Genomic DNA, 11285 nt, shown 5'->3' with positions numbered 1-11285 from the left:
GCGTCATTGCACCACTTCATCTGATTCATAACATTGGTCCGACCTGCCTCGGATCTTCTGCCTCGGTCATTACAGATCCTCTCCCCTGCATCCACATAGAAAAACCAAATCCAAACTGAGTACCATTTCCAAGAAATTAAGAAATAATAATAAGGCTAAAAGTTTCATGCACGGTCGTGTATAAGAGGAATCTTTTACACTGATTTTTAGTAACCGTCAGATTAAAGTGTTTTAATCTGAACCGTCCAAGAATAAAGTAATTGTAGATAACTCCTATATGGTTACCTTTCAATACCTTTTCAAATACCTGTAAAAGACTTTTGTATTTATCAATAATGATTAAAAAATAAAATAATTAAAAAAAAAAAAACCGAAACAACTTCCTTCTTCCTTTGTTTCGTTCTCTGCAACTATTTTTTCAAATATGTTCTCTCTTCAAACAACTTTTTTTTGTTTCTTTTGCAACTCCTTTTTTCAAATACATGGAAGATGCAAGCTAAGAAGGTGAGGAAGGTTGAAGCAGATGGAACCCACACACGAAGAAGAACCAGTAGGGCTTGACGACGCCCACCATGGTGACAAACCCCTTGTCCGTTGGGAAAATGCGGAAGAGATAAGGTGGGAAAATCTTGTTTGTGCATTATGAGAGCTCATTAAAAATCTTATCCACTAAGGCAAGGGGTCAAGTTCTTGGAGAAGATGGGGCAGGGGAGGGGTGTTTCTGAATGCACTTGAAATTGATATTTATTCTGTGTCAACAAATCTTATCTAATTATAAAACGGTTGGCTCCAGGTTTACTCTCTTAAGCACGATATAACAGATGTAAAGTGCCTTATGCCAGGCTTACTACTGGCCATCAGGAGAGTAGTGCGGCTCAAGGTAACCAATACCTTCAAATTTCCTCCTGTTCCCTTCAATTCCTCAGCTCCGCTTGAACAAGAAGTTTTATGGGTCTTTCTCCTGCTTTCTTCTTTCTTTGACAGAATCTGGTGTATGGCTTGGAGAAGTTTCTGTAGAGACTCAATCTTCTTCAGCCTCGTCTAATCGAAGAGAAGACAGCACAGAGGAGATTCATTGCTGTGGGCTTCAACAGATGAGAGTACATTGCTGCTGAGACCAAAAACATTTTGAACTCCAGATCAATACTTTGAACTATCCATGTCTCCCTACACAGATGTAAAACATAAACAAAGCAAAGAGAATGAGAATTGAAAAAGTGCACTGTTATTTTATTTTATTCTAAGTGCAAGTCAGAGCATTTTTCAGAGCATAAATAATTCTGTTCAGCTTAATTGGAGGTCATACCTCTGAGACACCAAGGAAGTGTTTGGTTCGGTTCCCATGAAAGAAGCCTACAGAAGTTTTAGTTTTTGAAGTTAAAAAAAAAAAACACTGGCTGAGGAAAGAGTATGACTTCTGTTTCGAAATGTGGGAAACTAATTTGGAAGCTTAGGTGGGGTTAGACTTGTGTTTAGTTTTGGTTAAACTTGGTTGAGTACCTAGAGTTTGGTTCACTTATGGGTTAAAGTTCAAGCCTTGGTGCTGTAACACCAAATCTGTAGTTCAGTGCGGGTTTTGCTTCTCCTTTTTGTGGTAGTTCTTTATTTATACAAGTTGAAACAAATATGATCCCATCTTACTGAATTGAAATGCATTTATGGCGAGGAAGAAATCAGACTGATGTTCAAGTAACTGTAAGGCAAAGATATTCAGTTGAAAGGCTCTCAATCTCAATGAGAGACTTGAGAGATCAAAATTTCTTATCTAATAGTAATTCACAACTGTTACAAATGGATGGTAAGTTCCTTATCTGATAAACAGAGAAAGAATAAGGTTGGACCTTTTTCCCCTTCTTAATCCTTGGTCAGCCTTGTACGTGACCCATGCGTTCCATTGTGCTGTGCACACAGATGGGTTTGTTAATCGCTTTCTTGGTTGGTTGGTAAGCCAGAGTGCATTGAACTGGGTTCTCTTATAGTGAACAATGGTAGAATTGAAGTTAACCTTTTGAACAGCGTCAATGACATCATTTTGTGATCCATATATCCCAAAGAAAGAAATTGATGTGTGGGCGAGACAGATAATGGAAAACACCACTTGAAATTGTCTAGATTATTGTCATAACTACCTATATTATGAACAGTTGAACAAAACGGGCCTTGGTGGATTCAAACCACCATCAGTGGAACATGCTCATGTTCCAAGTGCTCTACCAATTTGAGCTAAAGACCCATCAAGTAGAGCTTTGAATTTACAAATAAGCACGAGACCTTGCCACAAAACCTTGACATTCATGATGTTGGGAAGACACAGTCCTAAAGTTCTAGAATCCAATATATTCAATCAGGTATAATTCAGTGGAGTGTAATTTATGAACCAAGTAACACAAAGGAAATAGTAACAATTGATTCCATTCCATATTTAAACTAAACTAATTCTACTTGACTAATCCTGTAGTCATAGCTCCTATCCTGAGCTGTCTATTACAATGAAGACCCCTTGGACCAAAGGCCCAATACATATGTAACTTAATCCAAGGCTTGTTTCTACTAAAATAAACTTATTCATGTGATTTTCCTACAGCAATCTCCTTATCTTGCTTTCATTTTTGCTGGAACACTTGTTTAGTGTTGTCTTCCATCTTGAATAATTAAATTTGTATCAAAATTTCATGACACAACTACATGATTTAAAAGTGAAAGCTACACCACTGGCGTCTGCTTCCTTCCTTTATTTATTTATATCCAAAGCATATTGCAGTAAGAGTTAGAACATAAAAAGAAAACAAATATTTCCAATAAAAGGGAAGCAACATATATTAAGTCGTTTGAGCCCAAGTTATCATAAAAAGTGGAGGAACAATGTTAAACAGAGATGAATATTTTAGTTTTGAATGAACACAAGAAACAAAGATTTCTAAAAGAAAATTACTGGCTTATCATGTATGCCTAATTGAGCCAATGTTATCACTTCAAGTAGTTCTTCAAGAGTCCCATAACCACCTGCAAATACATCAGGCACAAGAAGCAGAAGCAAACGCAAGCCAATGCAGGTACTCATAAACCCATTTGTTCTTTGCTTCTTTTCAACTTTTTTTTCTCTTTGCAAAGAGAAAACACTTTGTTCCCCTGCTTTCTGCCCCCTCCCCTTGTTTCTCTATCCCTCTTTACACTTCCTTTTGGATTGTTCCAGTACTGTTTTGTTCTATTTCAAAGATGTGATTTGTTTCTTTCTCAGACAGTGGATATCAAGGTGAAAATGGACTGTGATGGCTGTCAAAGGAGAGTTACACATGCTGTTTCCTCCATGAAAGGTTCCAAGAGCTTCTCTCTCTCTCTCTCTTTCTCCTAAAGCTAATGTAGTTTGGCTTCCACATTGACAGAATGAGGAAAAATTCTCTTTCTGGTAATAGATTTTAAGACTATATGAGATTGTGAAGAGGGTTTTCATTTTCTCAGGCAGACCCCTGTTTCCCACCATGGTTCCTTCTTCTTCTCTCCTCTTTTTCCCTCTATGTGTCTGAAGTTAGTTTCTTGCAGTAAAAGACACAGAAGAAATTAAATTAAATTTAAAAAAAATGATTTTTAGTAGAAAAACTGTGAGAAATTAGCCTGAAAATAAAAATAAACAAAAAAATTTACCTTTCTGTCGGCTTCTTATTTATATACATGTGATATCAATTCCAGCCTGCCATTCTTGGAGAGATTCTATATCACATGTGAGACTTGAGTGCCAAGTATAATCTTCATGAGAGAAAGACGGGTGTACCCTTGATACACCCCCTCAAGGTGGAGATTCAGGGACGCAAATCTTCAGCTTGTCACGGATGAACTGGAACCGAGTCGTGCCCAACGGTTTTGTGAGTGTATCAGCTAGCTGGTCCTTGGTAGAAATAAACTGCACCTGAAGCTGGCGTTTGGCAACCCGGTCCCGCACGAAGTGGAAGTCGATCTCGACATGCTTCGTGCGAGCATGGAATACCGGGTTTGCCGAGAGATATGTAGCCCCTAGGTTGTCACACCAGAGGATAGGTGGTCCGTCTACGGGGAACCCCAACTCGCAGAATAGGTACTCCAGCCAAATAAGCTCGGCTGCCGCATAAGCCAGGGACTTGTATTCCGCCTCAGTAGATGACCGCGCCACAGTGCGCTGCTTTCTAGAATTCCAAGAGATCAAATTTTTCCCGAGAAAAATAGCAAATCCGCTAATAGACTTGTGATCAGTACGGTCCCCAGCCCAGTCCGCATCCGAGAACGTCTGAAGGGTGTGGGATGAGGACTTTTCAAAAAGCAAACCATGGGTCTTGGTCTCTTTGAGATAGCGCAATATGCGCTTAACTAACTGCCAATGCTCAACCGTGGGGGAGTGCATATATTGACATGCCCTATGCACAGAAAAAGACACATTAGGAAGTGTAAGGGTCACATACTGTAGGGCCCCAACGATTGACCTATAGTTCGTGGGATTTGGCATTGCTTCACCCCCTGAGTCAGATGCGGGCTTGGTAGTGGACATTGGCATGGACACAGGCTTGCAATTGTCCATACCAGCCCGATGTAGCAGATCTGAAATGTAGCGTGTCTGGCATAACAACAAGCCTCTGGAATGAGGTTTCACTTACATGCCTAAGAAAAAGTGCAATGGGACCAAATCCTTGATTGAGAACTCCTTCGAAAGCTGGTGTAGAAGAGATTGAATTGCAGGCTGATCATTACATGTGATTAAAATATCATCTACATAAATCAAAATGTAGCAAACCTGGCTACCTTGGTGACGAATCATAAGAGAAGTATCCGTCTTGGACCCCACAAAACCAAGATGCATAACAAATTTCGTTAGGCGTTGATACCACGCCCGTGGTGCCTGTTTGAGGCCATAAAGAGAACGCTGAAGTCGAAAAACATGCTGAGATCGATTAGGATCCATAAAACCCGATGCCTGTGTCATGTAAACCTCTTCCTCAAGCCGCCCATGAAGAAACGCGTTGTGTACATCCAATTGGCGAACCTACCAGCCTTGAGACACTGCTATAGAGAGCACACTGTGAATAGTTGTGGGTTTAACCATAGGGTTGAAAGTTTCCCCATAGTCAAGCCCCTGTTGCTGATGAAACCCCTTCGCAACTAGCCTGGCCTTGTATCACTCCAAACTTCCATCAACCTTCCTCTTAATTTGAAAGACCCACTTGCAACCTATTAAATTCTGGTTAGCTGCAAGGGGTACCAAACGCCATGTACCATTCCGCAACAACGCATTAAACTCCTCAGTCATTGCTGCTCGCCACTCTGCACTTTTCGATGCCTGCGTAAAACATGTAGGCTCAACAATATTGTCAGAAGCATTAGTCATAGCATAAGCACTAGATCGATGGGTAATGGGCAAAGTGGAAGCATAGATATCCTGAAGGGGACGATACTTGGCTGGGGGGGAAGGCGGGGACGTTGGTGGTGTTGGGCTCGGTTCGGGGGAGGGTGGCATTGATGGTATATTTGGGCTGGCTCGGCTGCTAGATGGTGATTGAGGCTGTGGTGTATGTAAAGGAGAAGGTGGTATTGGATTTGGTAAGGGTGCACCAACAGGAGGAAGACGAACTGGTGCAACACCCCACGGCTGTGAAGGAGAAGAAACCGCAGGGGGTGCACCAAGCACTGACTCTGAAAAAGGGAAAATATTTTCATCGAACCTAACATGCCAGGCAATAATGAATTTACCCGTAGATGGGTTGAAACACCGATAAGCATAATGAGAAGTGCTATATCCTAAAAACACATAAGCTGCAGACCGAAAATCCATCTTATGATTATTGTAAGGACGAAGGTAGGGAAAACAACGACAACCAAAAACACGTAAGAATTTAAAATCGGGTACCTTGTGAAAAACAAGTTGATATGGAGATATTTCATCAGTGACAAAGGATGACATCCGATTAATGAGAAAGATAGCTGTTTCAAATGCAAAATGCCAGTAAATCTGTGGAACCCCACTTTGCGCAAGAAGTGTGAGACCCGTCTCGACAATATGTCTATGACGACACTCAACACTACCCTGCTGCTCATGGGTATGGGGAGCAGACAACCGATGAACAATCCCCAATTGCTTAAAAAAAGATGGAAGGGTACGAAACTCCCCACCCCAGTCTGTCTAAACAAACTTTATTTTTCGCTCAAAGAGACGTTCAACCATAGATTTGAATTGAATGAAAACAGTGAACACATCAGATTTTTGCACAAGAGGATAGAACCAAATATATTTTGAATGATCATCAACAAAAATAATATAATATCGGTGTCCATTACATGAAGAAGACGGGGATGGACCCCAGACATCGCTGAAAACAAGATCTAAAGGAAATAAACTACGGCTGCCAGTAACAGGCAAAGTTAACCTACTAGCTTTACCCAACTTGACAAGCACTACATAATGAAAACAAACGAGAAGGTGAAAAATGCAAATTATTGGAGCGAAGAAGACGTTCATGGGGATGACCCATACGACGATGCCAGAGATCAAGCGAAGTGGAGATAGCAGAATGCGCAGAAGGTGATGGCGACATAGAAAGCTCATACATACCACCCTTACTCGGTCCGAACAGCAGAATTGACTTGGTGACCTGATCCTTCACAAGAAAATAAGAGGGGTGAAACTCAAAATATACATTATTATCCTTTGCGAATTTATGAACAGAAAGTAACCGTTTACTGATATCAGGAACATGTAGAATATTGTGCAGATGCAAAGAACAACTACACTGAGTAGGAAGTAATGAATGACCAAGATGAGAAATATGCAATCCCTTACCATTACCAACATGAAGCTGATCATTACCATTATACTCATCATACTATGAAAAGCCATGAAGGTCAAGGGCAACGTGATGTGTAGCACCTGAATCTGGGTACCAAGGTAGAGAATGATTGGCAGGTGGAGTGGGTAACAATGGCGGGTTGGAGGGGCAAGGAGGGACGGTGGTGGGATAGGTGTAATTGGCCGCAGGGTATGGAGAAGATGATGGGTAAGGCTGTTGGTTAGCATAGAGCTGCTACTGGCGATAAAAGCATCGATCTGTGTTGTGATTAGTGTGGCGACATATTGAACACCAGAAATGGCCATAAGATTGGCCACCACATCCTCTAAAACCACGACCACGACCACCACGGCCACCCCTTCCACCGCGGTTGGTCTGAGCCGAGAGAGAATCTGTAGATGAAGCATTGCGTTGAGCAGTGTTAGCAGAAGGTGAGGCTGGCGTAGAGGCTAGAGTCTCAGTGATAGATAGCTCACTCAGAAACGAGCCATTGAGAAACTAGTGACTGAGAAGCATGGCATGCAAGTCATCGTACTCAATAGGGTTTGTCCCAGTGAGAAGAGAGGAAACCATTGGTCGAAACTCAGCTTTTAGACCATGAAAGATGTGCAAGTGGAACTGGGTAGGGAGCAAAGGATGGCCCGAGGCAGCAAGCTCGGCAGCTATGGCTTTGGCCCGCTGCATAAATTGTGAAATAGTTTCATCCGACTTTTGTTTGAGGTTTTGAAGTGCCATTGAGAGGGACATGATGCGGCTTTCCGAAGGTGCTGAGAAGGAGGTGCAAAGAGTGGTCCAAATCTCACGGCTAGTGCGTAAGCCAAGCACCAACGAAAATACCTCTTTAGAGAGGGATGCAAGGAGAAGACTTCGGATCATAGAGTCCTGCCGACGCCATTGAAGTGCAGCTGTTGGCTCGGTTGGACAGAGAGAAGTGCCATCGACATGGCCAAAAAGTCCTAGGCCATCAAGAAACGGCTCCACTTGAGTTTGCCAGTAGAGAAAGTTTTTAGAGGTAAGTTTTATTGAGATATAATGGTGTGCATTGGGGAAGGTTGGAAGATTGGGCATCTCAGAAGAAGAGGTGATAGCCCCAACCACCGTGGAAGAGAGCTCTCCTTCAGTCATGATGGAGGAAAAAAAAAAAAGAACCAGGAAAGAAGAAGTCTCGTTGGAGTTAGGCTCTGATTACCATGTTAGATAGTGAAGATTAATTTCATTCATTTAATTATCTCCTCTCAAAGGGAGTATATATAATGGTACAATTACATGGTAATAGATCACATAAAATATAGAAAGTACATCACATAAAATATGGAAACTGTAGAGAGAAATATTCCCTGAGATTGCATTCTATATCACATGTGATATCAATTCCAGTCTGCCAATCTTGGAGAGATTCTATATCACATGTGAGATTTGAGTGCCAAGTATAATCTTCATGAGAGAAAGACGGGTGTACCCTTGATATACTGGTTTTGTAACCTGACTTGGGGGGTAGGTTTTAGGTTCCTTTCCTTCTAGTAGAGAAGCATTTCTCTTGATCTTAATTTAAAAAATAAAATAAAATAAAACTGCATTACCACCTAAATCTAACACATAAACACCAAAAAACCTGGCCGGATCAAGAGACTCAGTTTCTAAGTTGCTGTGGTTTGAGGGACTTTGGGATGGAAAGAGAAGTATGGGGATAGTGGTTTATTATAGTAGTGCGGTTTATAAAGGAAGAACTTTAAAGATAGGGACAAGGAAGGCAATGTTATTTTGGTGGCCAAAGTGCCAAACCTGGCCTACTTTTTGGGTGTACAACTCCACCTTCTAAATCTCTCATCTCAGTATGTGGCCTTCGCAGTTCACTGATGAGAATGGAATGTCTTGGATCTACTCTGTTGAATAATGATCCAGTCCAGATCTGCTTTAACAATATTCTTATATTATACCTTGGAAGCAGCAAAAGGAAGATACAGAGAGAGAGAGAGAGAGAGAGAGAGAGAGAGAGAGAGAGATAAGACTCCCCCCCCCCCTTTAGAGTGTAATGGAGTTCATCATCATCAGACGCTCTTATTTCAATAATGAAGTTCATAATCGGAATTAATACATTTTACATTCAGAGCAAACGGTTTATCCCCAACCTTTGAGAAAGGGAAGCGAAAGTGTGGAACCAGAAGCAAACAGTTTACTAATATGTATCCATTAGTTGAAGGCTGAAACCAGAATTTAAAGAAAAAATTTTTCTAATTTATGAAACAAAAGGAAGATACAAGAGAGAGAGAGAGAGAGAGAGAGAGAAGAGAATAAGAAACCGGCGGAAAACGATAGCTTACCTGTACCATGAGAAAGCCCCTAAGCAATGGATCCAAGTAGCTTTCGTGGAGTTGCAGGCCAAAAGTAAAGTATCTGAAAAAAAAAGAGTTGTAGAGAATGAAACAAGGAAGTTGTTTCGTTTTCCCTTTTTTTTCTCTAATCGTTCTGGTTCCCTTTTTTTTAATCATTATTGATTATTCATAAATATAAAAGTCTTTTACAAGTATTTGAAAAGGTATTGAAAGGTAACCGTATAGGAGTTATCTACAATTACTTTATTCTTGGATGATTCGGATTAAAACACTTTAGTGTGACGGTTACTAAAATCTAATGTAAAAGATTCCTTTTATACACGATCGTGCATAAAAACCGCCCCTTAATAATAGTTAAGAAGAAGAACAAGAAAAGGGTTTTCTTTTTTAGGAGATGAAGGGACGATGCCTTGTCCATTGCTGAGATGCAGAAGCATCAGCAACATAAACTTGAAAATCAGCGAACCAATGAGCATTGCTCTTGCTGGATTCATTTTCCCAAATCCAAACAAACGAAGAAAGGAAGAAAAAATTAAAGGGAGAAAGAAGAAGTATTTATCTCTGATAGTTTGATTCACAGGGTAAGATGAATCAATAAGTCAAAATTTGAAGGGAAATAAGAGACCCAAAGACATTGATCAGAGAAAGAAACCCCTCCCCTGATTTTGACTCTAATCGGTTTTTGTTTTCATGAATTGAACACCAGAACAGGTTAAAAAAAAAAAAAAAAAAAGAAATTTAAGGGATTTCGAAGATGCCTCTGAGGGATTAGGGATTGTGCAGTGGAAGAAGGAGAAGCAGAAGAAAGCAATAGAACTAACCCTAGATGGTGATGGCGAGTTGCAGGCGGTAGGAGATCTCGAGCGGGCAAGCTTGAGGTTGGAAGAGTCAGCGCTGGAACGAGATGGCAAGCTTGAGGTTCTTGTAGAGTCAAGATGGTGGAGGAGAGTCGCGTTCCCCCCTTATTTTATGGGGAACAATTTCTTTTCAACTGTTTCAAAAAACTAAAAAACAAGTCATACTTGTTTTTCCAAATCCGTTCTCTGGCCCATAAATTGCCATAAATTTTAATTTCTGTTTCAAAAAACAGTATAAACAAAAAGTGTTTATCATTCCAAGAAACATGTTTTTTCATTTTTCTGTTCTAAGAAACGGAAAAACACCCTAAATGAAAGTGCTTTTACATCTTTACCTCCCATTTGTTTGAAACACCATCGTCTCAAAAGGGAAAGAAATTTTCGAACTCTTACGCTCCCTCCCTGTATAGGAGAACCCGAAATGCCAAAAATAGAGAGGAAGAGAGGGGGGAGGGGGGAGGGGGGGGAGGAGAGAAATCTCATCCCTGAAAAACCCTTGAAATTCTCATCATCGTTGCTTTGACACATGGTCGATTTTAGGCATTGTAAACTCATCTACTCCATTAATCCAGAGAAGCCCAAAGAAAGATGGCAACTGTTATACGATACCCTAGTTAGTGAACAAGGATGGCAACTGCAACCAGAAGGGGTTTATTTTTTTGCTAAAGGTCAACCAGAAGGGGTCAATACAATTAATTTTCTAGTTGTTTGCACTTTGCAGTCATACTAATGATTTCTTAGTGTATCTATTAAAGGTATGATTATTGGCTTATTGCGGGAACTGGGAAGAGATGATAAAAAAAAAAAAAACAAGCTTTACTTTGTCTCAAAGGACTCCAATTCTGTTAGTTTGGTTTTGCTTTGGACTTTGATTTCCTCAAAACTATGTACTCTTTTAGATTTTTGTGAGTCAAAAATCTAAATGAGATTTGAGTTCATTGATTTATCAGTTGTCTCGTGGAAGCCCATGTTTTGTCCTTCTATGTTATGTTCTATCTTCATAATTTCTCCACTGCTTTTTTCCTTTCAAGTACAAAAGAAAGCTTGGTATTGAACATACTGTTTACAAGATTCGCATATTGTTTATGGCATTTCTTAGGGAAAAATGAAATAAGAAACTAGGATATATCAATGTATCTCCGTTGATATTTATTTTCTTTTTCTCTGCACTCTGGTTCCCATCCTCTTAAATGCTGATGACGAAGAAGAAGAAGAAGAAGAAGAATGACTCAGCTACACAAGGGACGTCCTTTGGAGCAACAATGATAGGTCGTTGACGATGCAAGGGA

At 40.4% G+C, this 11285-nt stretch overlaps 1 long non-coding RNA gene across 1 annotated transcript; it reads left to right on the top strand.

The window, feature by feature from the left end:
- The first annotated feature begins 717 nt into the window (after nucleotides 1–717).
- On the top strand, nucleotides 718–1069 carry LOC122642843. The gene is made up of 2 exons (XR_006330109.1): nucleotides 718–880; nucleotides 985–1069. It is a non-coding gene; the product is annotated as an uncharacterized LOC122642843 (long non-coding RNA).
- Nucleotides 1070–11285: the final 10216 nt, after the last annotated feature.

The sequence above is a fragment of the Telopea speciosissima genome, chromosome 10 (genome assembly GCF_018873765.1).
Source record: "Telopea speciosissima isolate NSW1024214 ecotype Mountain lineage chromosome 10, Tspe_v1, whole genome shotgun sequence".
Lineage (NCBI taxonomy): Eukaryota > Viridiplantae > Streptophyta > Magnoliopsida > Proteales > Proteaceae > Telopea > Telopea speciosissima.
This window is presented reverse-complemented; position numbering and strand designations above follow the sequence as displayed.